The sequence below is a fragment of the Syngnathus floridae genome, chromosome 4, assembly GCF_059516105.1.
Source record: "Syngnathus floridae isolate MCC-2025c chromosome 4, RoL_Sflo_1.0, whole genome shotgun sequence".
In the NCBI taxonomy this organism is placed as follows: Eukaryota; Metazoa; Chordata; class Actinopteri; order Syngnathiformes; family Syngnathidae; genus Syngnathus; species Syngnathus floridae.
In genome coordinates, this window is record NC_142416.1 from 3,934,190 (window position 1) to 3,947,774 (window position 13,585).

Here is a 13,585-nt window from a genome sequence, read left to right on the forward strand (position 1 = left end):
CACGTTTTCTGAAATGTGCTCCTCCCGTCACTCTGGTTGGGTGCGCACAGTAAAAAGTGCTCTTGGCAGCTAGAGAGTGCCGCGTTGACCACTGCGCATGAAGAAATAAGCACCTGCAACGTTTGGTTTAGGTTTTAGGTGCATTTTTAATCTTATTGCTTAAATCGCATTTTCTCGACGAGCTGAGCACGTTTTCTGAAATGTGCTCCTCCCGTCACTCTGGTTGGGTTGCGCATAGTAAAAAGTGCTCTTGGCAGCTAGAGAGTGCCGCGTTGACCACTGCGCACAAAGAAATAAGCACCTGCAACGTTTGGTTTAGGTTTTGGGTGCATTTTTAATTTTATTGCTTAAATCGCATTTTCTCGACGAGCTGAGCACGTTTTCTGAAATGTGCTCCTCCCGTCACTCTGGTTGGGTGCGCACAGTAAAAAGTGCTCCTGGCAGCTAGGGAGTTCCGCGTTGACCACTGCGCACGAAGAAATAAGCACCTGCAACGTTTGGTTTAGGTTTTAGCTGCATTTTTAATTTTATTGCTTAAATCGCATTTTCTCGACGAGCTGAGCACGTTTTCTGAAATGGGCTCCTCCCGTCGCTCTGGTTGGGTGCGCACAGTAAAAAGAGCTCCTGGCAGCTAGGGAGTTCCGCGTTGACCACTGCGCACGAAGAAATAAGCACCTGCAACGTTTGGTTTAGGTTTTAGGTGCATTTTTAATCTTATTGCTTAAATCGCATTTTCTCGACGAGCTGAGCACGTTTTCTGAAAGTGCTCCTCCCGTCACTCTGGTTGGGTGCGCACAGTAAAAAGTGCTCTTGGCAGCTAGAGAGTGCCGCGTTGACCACTGCGCATGAAGAAATAAGCACCTGCAACGTTTGGTTTAGGTTTTAGGTGCATTTTTAATCTTATTGCTTCAATCGCATTTTCTCGACGAGCTGAGCACGTTTTCTGAAATGTGCTCCTCCCGTCACTCTGGTTGGGTGCGCATAGTAAAAAGTGCTCTTGGCAGCTAGAGAGTGCCGCGTTGACCACTGCGCACAAAGAAATAAGCACCTGCAACGTTTGGTTTAGGTTTTGGGTGCATTTTTAATTTTATTGCTTAAATCGCATTTTCTCGACGAGCTGAGCACGTTTTCTGAAATGTGCTCCTCCCGTCACTCTGGTTGGGTGCGCACAGTAAAAAGTGCTCCTGGCAGCTAGGGAGTTCCGCGTTGACCACTGCGCACGAAGAAATAATCACCTGCAACGTTTGGTTTAGGTTTTAGCTGCATTTTTAATTTTATTGCTTAAATCGCATTTTCTCGACGAGCTGAGCACGTTTTCTGAAATGTGCTCCTCCCGTCGCTCTGGTTGGGTGCGCACAGTAAAAAGAGCTCCTGGCAGCTAGGGAGTTCCGCGTTGACCACTGCGCACAAAGAAATAAGCACCTGCAACGTTTGGTTTAGGTTTTAGGTGCATTTTTAATTTTATTGCTTAAATCGCATTCTCTCGACGAGCTGAGCACGTTTTCTGAAATGTGCTCCTCCCGTCGCTCTGGTTGGGTGCGCACAGTAAAAAGTGCTCTTGGCAGCTCGGGAGTGCCGCGTTGACCACTGCGCATGAAGAAATAAGCACCTGCAACGTTTGGTTTAGGTTTTAGGTGCATTTTTAATTTTATTGCTTAAATCGCATTTTCTCGACGAGCTGAGCACGTTTTCTGAAATGTGCTCCTCCCGTCGCTCTGGTTGGGCGCGCATAGTAAAAAGTGCTCCTGGCAGCTAGAGAGTGCCGCGTTGACCACTGCGCAAGAAGAAATAAGAACCTGCAACGTTTGGTTTAGGTTTTAGGTGCATTTTTAATTTTATTGCTTAAATCGCATTTTCTCGACAAGCTGAGCACGTTTTCTGAAATGTGCTCCTCCCGTCGCTCTGGTTGGGTGCGCACAGTAAAAAGAGCTCCTGGCAGCTAGGGAGTGCCGCGTTGACCACTGCGCACGAAGAAATAAGCACCTGCAACGTTTGGTTTAGGTTTTAGGTGCATTTTTAATTTTATTGCTTAAATCGCATTCTCTCGACGAGCTGAGCACGTTTTCTGAAATGTGCTCCTCCCGTCGCTCTGGTTGGGTGCGCATAGTAAAAAGTGCTCCTGGCAGCTAGAGAGTGCCGCGTTGACCACTGCGCATGAAGAAATAAGCACCTGCAACGTTTGGTTTAGGTTTTAGGAGCATTTTTAATTTTATTGCTTAAATCGCATTTTCTCGACGAGCTGAGCACGTTTTCTGAAATGTGCTCCTCCCGTCACTCTGGTTGGGTGCGCATAGTAAAAAGTGCTCTTGGCAGCTAGAGAGTGCCGCGTTGACCACTGCGCACAAAGAAATAAGCACCTGCAACGTTTGGTTTAGGTTTTAGGTGCATTTTTAATTGTATTGCTTAAATCGCATTTTCTCGACGAGCTGAGCACGTTTTCTGAAATGAGCTCCTCCCGTCGCTCTGGTTGGGCGCGCATAGTAAAAAGTGCTCCCGGCAGCTAGGGAGTGCCGCGTTGAGCACTGCGCACGAAGAAATAAGCACCTGCAACGTTTGGTTTAGGTTTTAGGTGCATTTTTAATTTTATTGCTTAAATCGCATTTTCTCGACAAGCTGAGCACGTTTTCTGAAATGTGCTCCTCCCGTCGCTCTGGTTGGGTGCGCACAGTAAAAAGAGCTCCTGGCAGCTAGGGAGTGCCGCGTTGACCACAGCGCACGAAGAAATAAGCACCTGCAACGTTTGGTTTAGGTTTTAGGTGCATTTTTAATTTTATTGCTTAAATCGCGTTCTCTCGACGAGCTGAGCACGTTTTCTGAAATGTGCTCCTCCCGTTGCTCTGGTTGGGCGCGCATAGTAAAACGTTCTCCTGGCAGCTAGAGAGTGCCGCGTTGACCACTGCGCATGAAGAAATAAGCACCTGCAACGTTTGGTTTAGGTTTTAGCTGCATTTTTAATTTTATTGCTTAAATCGCATTTTCTCGACGAGCTGAGTAGTTTTCTGAAATGTGCTCCTCCCGTCGCTCTGGTTGGGTGCGCACAGTAAAAAGAGCTCCTGGCAGCTAGGGAGTGCCGCGTTGACCACTGCGCACGAAGAAATAAGCACCTGCAACGTTTGGTTTAGGTTTTAGGTGCATTTTTAATTTTATTGCTTAAATCGCATTCTCTCGACGAGCTGAGCACGTTTTCTGAAATGTGCTCCTCCCGTCGCTCTGGTTGGGTGCGCGTAGTAAAAAGTGCTCCTGGCAGCTAGAGAGTGCCGCGTTGACCACTGCGCATGAAGAAATAAGCACCTGCAACGTTTGGTTTAGGTTTTAGGTGCATTTTTAATCTTATTGCTTAAATCGCATTTTCTCGACGAGCTGAGCACGTTTTCTGAAATGTGCTCCTCCCGTCGCTGTGGTTGGGTGCGCGTAGTAAAAAGTGCTCCTGGCAGCTAGAGAGTGCCGCGTTGACCACTGCGCATGAAGAAATAAGCACCTGCAACGTTTGGTTTAGGTTTTAGGTGCATTTTTAATTTTATTGCTTAAATCGCATTTTCTCGACGAGCTGAGCACGTTTTCTGAAATGTGCTCCTCCCGTCGTTCTGGTTGGGTGCGCACAGTAAAAAGAGCTCCTGGCAGCTAGGGAGTGCCGCGTTGACCACTGCGCACGAAGAAATAAGCACCTGCAACGTTTGGTTTAGGTTTTAGGTGCATTTTTTATTTTATTGCTTAAATCGCATTCTCTCGACGAGCTGAGCACGTTTTCTGAAATGTGCTCCTCCCGTCGCTCTGGTTTGGTGCGCGTAGTAAAAAGTGCTCCTGGCAGCTAGAGAGTGCCGCGTCGACCACTGCGCATGAAGAAATAAGCACCTGCAACGTTTGGTTTAGATTTTAGGTGCATTTTTAATCTTATTGCTTAAATCGCATTTTCTCGACGAGCTGAGCACGTTTTCTGAAATGTGCTCCTCCCGTCGCTGTGGTTGGGTGCGCGTAGTAAAAAGTGCTCCTGGCAGCTAGAGAGTGCCGCGTTGACCACTGCGCATGAAGAAATAAGCACCTGCAACGTTTGGTTTAGGTTTTAGGTGCATTTTTAATTTTATTGCTTAAATCGCATTCTCTCGACGAGCTGAGCACGTTTTCTGAAATGTGCTCCTCCCGTCGCTCTGGTTGGGTGCGCACAGTAAAAAGAGCTCCTGGCAGCTAGGGAGTTCCGCGTTGACCACTGCGCACGAAGAAATAAGCACCTGCAACGTTTGGTTTAGGTTTTAGGTGCATTTTTTATTTTATTGCTTAAATCGCATTCTCTCGACGAGCTGAGCGCGTTTTCTGAAATGTGCTCCTCCCGTCGCTCTAGTTGGGTGTGCGTAGTAAAAAGTCGTCCTGGCAGCTAGAAAGTGCCGCGTTGACCACTGCGCATGAAGAAATAAGCACCTGCAACGTTTGGTTTAGGTTTTAGGGGCATTTTTAATTTTATTGCTTGAATCGCATTTTCTCGACGAGCTGAGCACGTTTTCTGAAATGTGCTCCTCCCGTCTCTCTGGTTGGGTGCGCACAGTAAAAAGTGCTCTTGGCAGCTAGGGAGTGCCGCGTTGACCACTGCGCATGAAGAAATAAGCACCTGCAACGTTTGGTTTAGGTTTTAGGTGCATTTTTAATTTTATTGCTTAAATCGCATTTTCTCGACGAGCTGAGCACGTTTTCTGAAATGTGCTCCTCCCGTCGTTCTGGTTGGGTGCGCACAGTAAAAAGAGCTCCTGGCAGCTAGGGAGTGCCGCGTTGACCACTGCGCACGAAGAAATAAGCACCTGCAACGTTTGGTTTAGGTTTTAGGTGCATTTTTTATTTTATTGCTTAAATCGCATTCTCTCGACGAGCTGAGCACGTTTTCTGAAATGTGCTCCTCCCGTCGCTCTGGTTGGGTGCGCGTAGTAAAAAGTGCTCCTGGCAGCTAGAGAGTGCCGCGTCGACCACTGCGCATGAAGAAATAAGCACCTGCAACGTTTGGTTTAGGTTTTAGGTGCATTTTTAATCTTATTGCTTAAATCGCATTTTCTCGACGAGCTGAGCACGTTTTCTGAAATGTGCTCCTCCCGTCACTCTGGTTGGGTGCGCACAGTAAAAAGTGCTCTTGGCAGCTAGAGAGTGCCGCGTTGACCACTGCGCATGAAGAAATAAGCACCTGCAACGTTTGGTTTAGGTTTTAGGTGCATTTTTAATTTTATTGCTTAAATCGCATTTTCTCGACGAGCTGAGCACGTTTTCTGAAATGTGCTCCTCCCGTCACTCTGGTTGGGTGCGCACAGTAAAAAGTGCTCCTGGCAGCTAGGGAGTGCCGCGTTGAGCACTGCGCACGAAGAATTAAGCACCTGCAACGTTTGGTTTAGGTTTTAGGTGCATTTTTAATTTTATTGCTTAAATCGCATTTTCTCGACGAGCTGAGCACGTTTTCTGAAATGTGCTCCTCCCGTCGCTCTGGTTGGGTGCGCACAGTAAAAAGAGCTCCTGGCAGCTAGGGAGTTCCGCGTTGACCACTGCGCACGAAGAAATAAGCACCTGCAATGTTTGGTTTAGGTTTTAGGTGCATTTTTAATTTTATTGCTTAAATTGCATTTTCTCGACGAGCTGAGCACGTTTTCTGAAATGTGCTCCTCCCGTCACTCTGGTTGGGTGCGCACAGTAAAAAGTGCTCCTGGCAGCTAGGGAGTGCCGCGTTGAGCACTGCACACGAAGAAATAAGCACCTGCAACGTTTGGTTTAAGTTTTAGCTGCATTTTTAATTTTATTGCTTAAATCGCATTTTCTCGACGAGCTGAGCACGTTTTCTGAAATGTGCTCCTCCCGTCGCTCTGGTTGGGTGCGCACAGTAAAAAGAGCTCCTGGCAGCTAGGGAGTGCCGCGTTGAGCACTGCGCACGAAGAAATAAGCACCTGCAACGTTTGGTTTAGGTTTTAGGTGCATTTTTAATTTTATTGCTTAAATCGCATTTTCTCGACAAGCTGAGCACGTTTTCTGAAATGTGCTCATCCCGTCGCTCTGGTTGGGTGCGCACAGTAAAAAGAGCTCCTGGCAGCTAGGGAGTGCCAGGTTGACCACTGCGCACGAAGAAATAAGCACCTGCAACGTTTGGTTTAGGTTTTAGGTGCATTTTTAATTTTATTGCTTAAATCGCGTTCTCTCGACGAGCTGAGCACGTTTTCTGAAATGTGCTCCTCCCGTTGCTCTGGTTGGGCGCGCATAGTAAAAAGTGCTCCTGGCAGCTAGAGAGTGCCGCGTTGACCACTGCGCATGAAGAAATAAGCACCTGCAACGTTTGGTTTAGGTTTTAGGTGCATTTTTAATTTTATTGCTTAAATCGCATTTTCTCGACGAGCTGAGCACGTTTTCTGAAATGTGCTCCTCCCGTCGCTCTGGTTGGGCGCGCATAGTAAAAAGTGCTCCTGGCAGCTAGAGAGTGCCGCGTTGACCACTGCGCATGAAGAAATAAGCACCTGCAACGTTTGATTCAGGTTTTAGGTGCATTTTTAATCTTATTGCTTAAATCGCGTTTTCTCGACGAGCTGAGCACGTTTTCTGAAATGTGCTCCTCCCGTCACTCTGGTTGGGTGCGCATAGTAAAAAGTGCTCTTGGCAGCTAGGGAGTGCCGCGTTGACCACTGCACATGAAGAAATAAGCACCTGCAACGTTTGGTTTAGGTTTTAGGTGCATTTTTAATTTTATTGCTTAAATCGCATTTTCTCGACGAGCTGAGCACGTTTTCTGAAATGTGCTCCTCCCGTCACTCTGGTTGGGTGCGCACAGTAAAAAGTGCTCTTGGCAGCTAGAGAGTGCCGCGTTGACCACTGCGCATGAAGAAATAACCACCTGCAACGTTTGGTTTAGGTTTTAGGTGCATTTTTAATTTTATTGCTTAAATCGCATTTTCTCGACAAGCTGAGCACGTTTTCTGAAATGTGCTCCCCCCGTCGCTCTGGTTGGTTGCGCATAGTAAAAAGTGCTCTTGGCAGCTAAAAAGTGCCGCGTTGACCACTGCGCACAAAGAAATAAGCACCTGCAACGTTTGGTTTAGGTTTTAGGTGCATTTTAAATTTTATTGCTTAAATCGCATTTTCTCGACGAGCTGAGCACGTTTTCTGAAATGTGCTCCTCCCGTCGCTCTGGTTGTGCGCGCATAGTAAAAAGTGCTCCTGGCAGCTAGAGAGTGCCGCGTTGACCACTGCGCATGAAGAAATAAGCACCTGCAACGTTTGGTTTAGGTTTTAGGTGCATTTTTAATTGTATTGCTTAAATCGCATTTTCTCGACGAGCTGAGCACGTTTTCTGAAATGTGCTCCTCCCGTCACTCTGGTTGGTGCGCACAGTAAAAAGTGCTCCTGGCAGCTAGGGAGTGCCGCGTTGAGCACTGCGCACGAAGAAATAAGCACCTGCAACGTTTGGTTTAGGTTTTAGGTGCATTTTTAATTTTATTGCTTAAATCGCATTTTCTCGACGAGCTGAGCACGTTTTCTGAAATGGGCTCCTCCCGTCGCTCTGGTTGGGTGGGCACAGTAAAAAGAGCTCCTGGCAGCTAGGGAGTTCTGCGTTGACCACTGCGCACGAAGAAATAAGCACCTGCAACGTTTGGTTTAGGTTTTAGGTGCATTTTTTATTTTATTGCTTAAATCGCATTCTCTCGACGAGCTGAGCACGTTTTCTGAAATATGCTCCTCCCGTCGCTCTGGTTGGGTGCACACAGTAAAAAGAGCTCCTGGCAGCTAGGGAGTGCCGCGTTGACCACTGCGCACGAAGAAATAAGCACCTGCAACGTTTGGTTTAGGTTTTAGGTGCATTTTTTATTTTATTGCTTAAATCGCATTCTCTCGACGAGCTGAGCACGTTTTCTGAAATGTGCTCCTCCCGTCGCTCTGGTTGGGTGCGCGTAGTAAAAAGTGCTCCTGGCAGCTAGAGAGTGCCGCGTTGACCACTGCGCATGAAGAAATAAGCACCTGCAACGTTTGGTTTAGGTTTTAGGTGCATTTTTAATCTTATTGCTTAAATTGCATTTTCTCGACGAGCTGAGCACGTTTTCTGAAATGTGCTCCTCCGGTCACTCTGGTTGGGTGCGCACAGTAAAAAGTGCTCTTGTCAGCTAGAGAGTGCCGCGTTGACCACTGCGCATGAAGAAATAAGCACCTGCAACGTTTGGTTTAGGTTTTAGGTGCATTTTTAATTTTATTGCTTAAATCGCATTTTCTCGACGAGCTGAGCACGTTTTCTGAAATGTGCTCCTCCCGTCACTCTGGTTGGGTGCGCACAGTAAAAAGTGCTCCTGGCAGCTAGGGAGTGCCGCGTTGAGCACTACGCACGAAGAAATAAGCACCTGCAACGTTTGGTTTAGGTTTTAGCAGCATTTTTAATTTTATTGCTTAAATCGCATTTTCTCGACGAGCTGAGCACGTTTTCTGAAATGTGCTCCTCCCGTCGCTCTGGTTGGGTGCGCACAGTAAAAAGAGCTCCTGGCCGCTAGGGAGTTCCGCGTTGACCACTGCGCACGAAGAAATAAGCACCTGTAACGTTTGGTTTAGGTTTTAGGTGCATTTTTAATTTTATTGCTTAAATCGCATTCTCTCGACGAGCTGAGCACGTTTTCTGAAATGTGCTCCTCCCGTCGCTCTGGTTGGGTGCGCACAGTAAAAAGTGCTCTTGGCAGCTCGGGAGTGCCGCGTTGACCACTGCGCATGAAGAAATAAGCACCTGCAACGTTTGGTTTAGGTTTTAGGTGCATTTTTAATTTTATTGCTTAAATCGCATTTTCTCGACGAGCTGAACACGTTTTCTGAAATGTGCTCCTCCCGTCGCTCTGGTTGGGTGCGCATAGTAAAAATTGCTCCTGGCAGCTAGAGAGTGCCGCGTTGACCACTGCGCAAGAAGAAATAAGCACCTGCAACGTTTGGTTTAGGTTTTAGGTGCATTTTTAATTGTATTGCTTAAATCGCATTTTCTCGACAAGCTGAGCACGTTTTCTGAAATTTGCTCCTCCCGTCGCTCTGGTTGGGTGCGCACAGTAAAAAGAGCTCCTGGCAGCTAGGGAGTGCCGCGTTGACCACTGCGCACGAAGAAATAAGCACCTGCAACGTTTGGTTTAGGTTTTAGGTGCATTTTTAATTTTATTGCTTAAATCGCATTCTCTCGACGAGCTGAGCACGTTTTCTGAAATGTGCTCCTCCCGTCACTCTGGTTGGGTGCGCACAGTAAAAAGTGCTCCTGGCAGCTAGGGAGTGCCGCGTTGAGCACTACGCACGAAGAAATAAGCACCTGCAACGTTTGGTTTAGGTTTTAGCTGCATTTTTATTTTTATTGCTTAAATCGCATTTTCTCGACAAGCTGAGCACGTTTTCTGAAATGTGCTCCTCCCGTCGCTCTGGTTGGGTGCGCACAGTAAAAAGAGCTCCTGGCAGCTAGGGAGTTCCGCGTTGACCACTGCGCACGAAGAAATAAACACCTGCAACGTTTGGTTTAGGTTTTAGGTGCATTTTTAATTTTATTGCTTAAATCGCATTTTCTCGACAAGCTGAGCACGTTTTCTGAAATGTGCTCCTCCCGTCGCTCTGGTTGGGTGCGCATAGGAAAAAGTGCTCTTGGCAGCTAGAGAGTGCCGCGTTGACCACTGCGCTTGAAGAAATAACCACCTGCAACGTTTGGTTTAGGTTTTGGGTGCATTTTTAATTTTATTGCTTAAATCGCATTTTCTCGACGAGCTGAGCACGTTTTCTGACATGTGCTCCTCCCGTGACTCTGGTTGGGTGCGCACAGTAAAAAGTGCTCTTGGCAGCTAGAGAGTGCCGCGTTGACCACTGCGCATGTAGAAATAACCACCTGCAACGTTTGGTTTAGGTTTTAGGTGCATTTTTAATTTTATTGCTTAAATCGCATTTTCTCGACGAGCTGAGCACGTTTTCTGAAATGTGCTCCTCCCGTCACTCTGGTTGGGTGCGCATAGTAAAAAGTGCTCTTGGCAGCTAAAGAGTGCCGCGTTGACCACTGCGCACAAAGAAATAAGCACCTGCAACGTTTGGTTTAGGTTTTAGGTGCATTTTTAATTTTATTGCTTAAATCGCATTTTCTCGACGAGCTGAGCACGTTTTCTGAAATGTGCTCCTCCCGTCGCTCTGGTTGGGTGCGCACAGTAAAAAGAGCTCCTGGCAGCTAGGAAGTTCCGCGTTGACCACTGCGCACGAAGAAATAAGCACCTGCAACGTTTGGTTTAGGTTTTAGGTGCATTTTTAATTTTATTGCTTAAATCGCATTCTCTCGACGAGCTGAGCACGTTTTCTGAAATGTGCTCCTCCCGTCGCTCTGGTTGGGTGCGCACAGTAAAAAGTGTTCTTGGCAGCTCGGGAGTGCCGCGTTGACCACTGCGCACGAAGAAATAAGCACCTGCAACGTTTGGTTTAGGTTTTAGGTGCATTTTTTATTTTATTGCTTAAATCGCATTCTCTCGACGAGCTGAGCACGTTTTCTGAAATGTGCTCCTCCCGTCGCTGTGGTTGGGTGCGCGTAGTAAAAAGTGCTCCTGGCAGCTAGAGAGTGCCGCGTTGACCACTGCGCATGAAGAAATAAGCACCTGCAACGTTTGGTTTAGGTTTTAGGTGCATTTTTAATTTTATTGCTTAAATCGCATTTTCTCGACAAGCTGAGCACGTTTTCTGAAATGTGCTCCTCCCGTCGCTCTGGTTGGGTGCGCACAGTAAAAAGAGCTCCTGGCAGCTAGGGAGTGCCGCGTTGACCACTGCGCACGAAGAAATAAGCACCTGCAACGTTTGGTTTAGGTTTTAGGTGCATTTTTAATTTTATTGCTTGAATCGCATTCTCTCGACGAGCTGAGCACGTTTTCTGAAATGTGCTCCTCCCGTCGCTCTGGTTGGGTGCGCACAGTAAAAAGTGCTCTTGGCAGCTCGGGAGTGCCGCGTTGACCACTGCGCATGAAGAAATAAGCACCTGCAACGTTTGGTTTGGGTTTTAGGTGCATTTTTAATTTTATTGCTTAAATCGCATTTTCTCGACGAGCTGAGCACGTTTTCTGAAATGTGCTCCTCCCGTCGCTCTGGTTGGGCGCGCATAGTAAAAAGTGCTCCTGGCAGCTAGGGAGTGCCACGTTGAGCACTGCGCACGAAGAAATAAGCACCTGCAACGTTTGGTTTAGGTTTTAGGTGCATTTTTAATTTTATTGCTTAAATCGCATTTTCTCGACAAGCTGAGCACGTTTTCTGAAATGTGCTCCTCCCGTCGCTCTGGTTGGGTGCGCACAGTAAAAAGAGCTCCTGGCAGCTAGGGAGTGCCGCGTTGACCACTGCGCACGAAGAAATAAGCACCTGCAACGTTTGGTTTAGGTTTTAGGTGCATTTTTAATTTTATTGCTTAAATCGCGTTCTCTCGACGAGCTGAGCACGTTTTCTGAAATGTGCTCCTCCCGTTGCTCTGGTTGGGCGCGCATAGTAAAAAGTGCTCCTGGCAGCTAGAGAGTGCCGCGTTGACCACTGCGCATGAAGAAATAAGCACCTGCAACGTTTGGTTTAGGTTTTAGGTGCATTTTTAATTTTATTGCTTAAATCGCATTTTCTCGACGAGCTGAGCACGTTTTCTGAAATGTGCTCCTCCCGTCGCTCTGGTTGGGCGCGCATAGTAAAAAGTGCTCCTGGCAGCTAGAGAGTGCCGCGTTGACCACTGCGCATGAAGAAATAAGCACCTGCAACGTTTGATTCAGGTTTTAGGTGCATTTTTAATCTTATTGCTTAAATCGCGTTTTCTCGACGAGCTGAGCACGTTTTCTGAAATGTGCTCCTCCCGTCACTCTGGTTGGGTGCGCATAGTAAAAAGTGCTCTTGGCAGCTAGGGAGTGCCGCGTTGACCACTGCACATGAAGAAATAAGCACCTGCAACGTTTGGTTTAGGTTTTAGGTGCATTTTTAATTTTATTGCTTAAATCGCATTTTCTCGACGAGCTGAGCACGTTTTCTGAAATGTGCTCCTCCCGTCACTCTGGTTGGGTGCGCACAGTAAAAAGTGCTCTTGGCAGCTAGAGAGTGCCGCGTTGACCACTGCGCATGAAGAAATAAGCACCTGCAACGTTTGGTTTAGGTTTTAGGTGCATTTTTAATTTTATTGCTTAAATCGCATTTTCTCGACGAGCTGAGCACGTTTTCTGAAATGTGCTCCTCCCGTCACTCTGGTTGGGTGCGCACAGTAAAAAGTGCTCCTGGCAGCTAGGGAGTTCCGCGTTGACCACTGCGCACGAAAAAATAAGCACCTGCAACGTTTGGTTTAGGTTTTAGCTGCATTTTTAATTTTATTGCTTAAATCGCATTTTCTCGACGAGCTGAGCACGTTTTCTGAAATGTGCTCCTCCCGTCGCTCTGGTTGGGTGCGCACAGTAAAAAGAGCTCCTGGCAGCTAGGAAGTTCCGCGTTGACCACTGCGCACGAAGAAATAAGCACCTGCAACGTTTGGTTTAGGTTTTAGGTGCATTTTTAATTTTATTGCTTAAATCGCATTCTCTCGACGAGCTGAGCACGTTTTCTGAAATGTGCTCCTCCCGTCGCTCTGGTTGGGTGCGCACAGTAAAAAGTGTTCTTGGCAGCTCGGGAGTGCCGCGTTGACCACTGCGCACGAAGAAATAAGCACCTGCAGCGTTTGGTTTAGGTTTTAGGTGCATTTTTAATTTTATTGCTTAAATCGCATTTTCTCGACAAGCTGAGCACGTTTTCTGAAATGTGCTCCTCCCGTCGCTCTGGTTGGGTGCGCACAGTAAAAAGAGCTCCTGGCAGCTAGGGAGTGCCGCGTTGAGCACTGCGCACGAAGAAATAAGCACCTGCAACGTTTGGTTTAGGTTTTAGGTGCATTTTTAATTTTATTGCTTAAATCGCATTTTCTCGACGAGCTGAGCACGTTTTCTGAAATGGGCTCCTCCCGTCGCTCTGGTTGGGTGCGCACAGTAAAAAGAGCTCCTGGCAGCTAGGGAGTTCCGCGTTGACCACTGCGCACGAAGAAATAAGCACCTGCAACGTTTGGTTTAGGTTTTAGGTGCATTTTTAATCTTATTGCTTAAATCGCATTTTCTCGACGAGCTGAGCACGTTTTCTGAAATGTGCTCCTCCCGTCACTCTGGTTGGGTGCGCACAGTAAAAAGTGCTCTTGGCAGCTAGAGAGTGCCGCGTTGACCACTGCGCATGAAGAAATAAGCACCTGCAACGTTTGGTTTAGATTTTAGGTGCATTTTTAATCTTATTGCTTAAATCGCATTTTCTCGACGAGCTGAGCACGTTTTCTGAAATGTGCTCCTCCCGTCACTCTGGTTGGGTGCGCATAGTAAAAAGTGCTCTTGGCAGCTAGAGAGTGCCGCGTTGACCACTGCGCACAAAGAAATAAGCACCTGCAACGTTTGGTTTAGGTTTTGGGTGCATTTTTAATTTTATTGCTTAAATCGCATTTTCTCGACGAGCTGAGCACGTTTTCTGAAATGTGCTCCTCCCGTCACTCTGGTTGGGTGCGCACAGTAAAAAGTGCTCCTGGCAGCTAGGGAGTTCCGCGTTGACCACTGCGCACGAAGAAATAAGCACCTGCAACGTT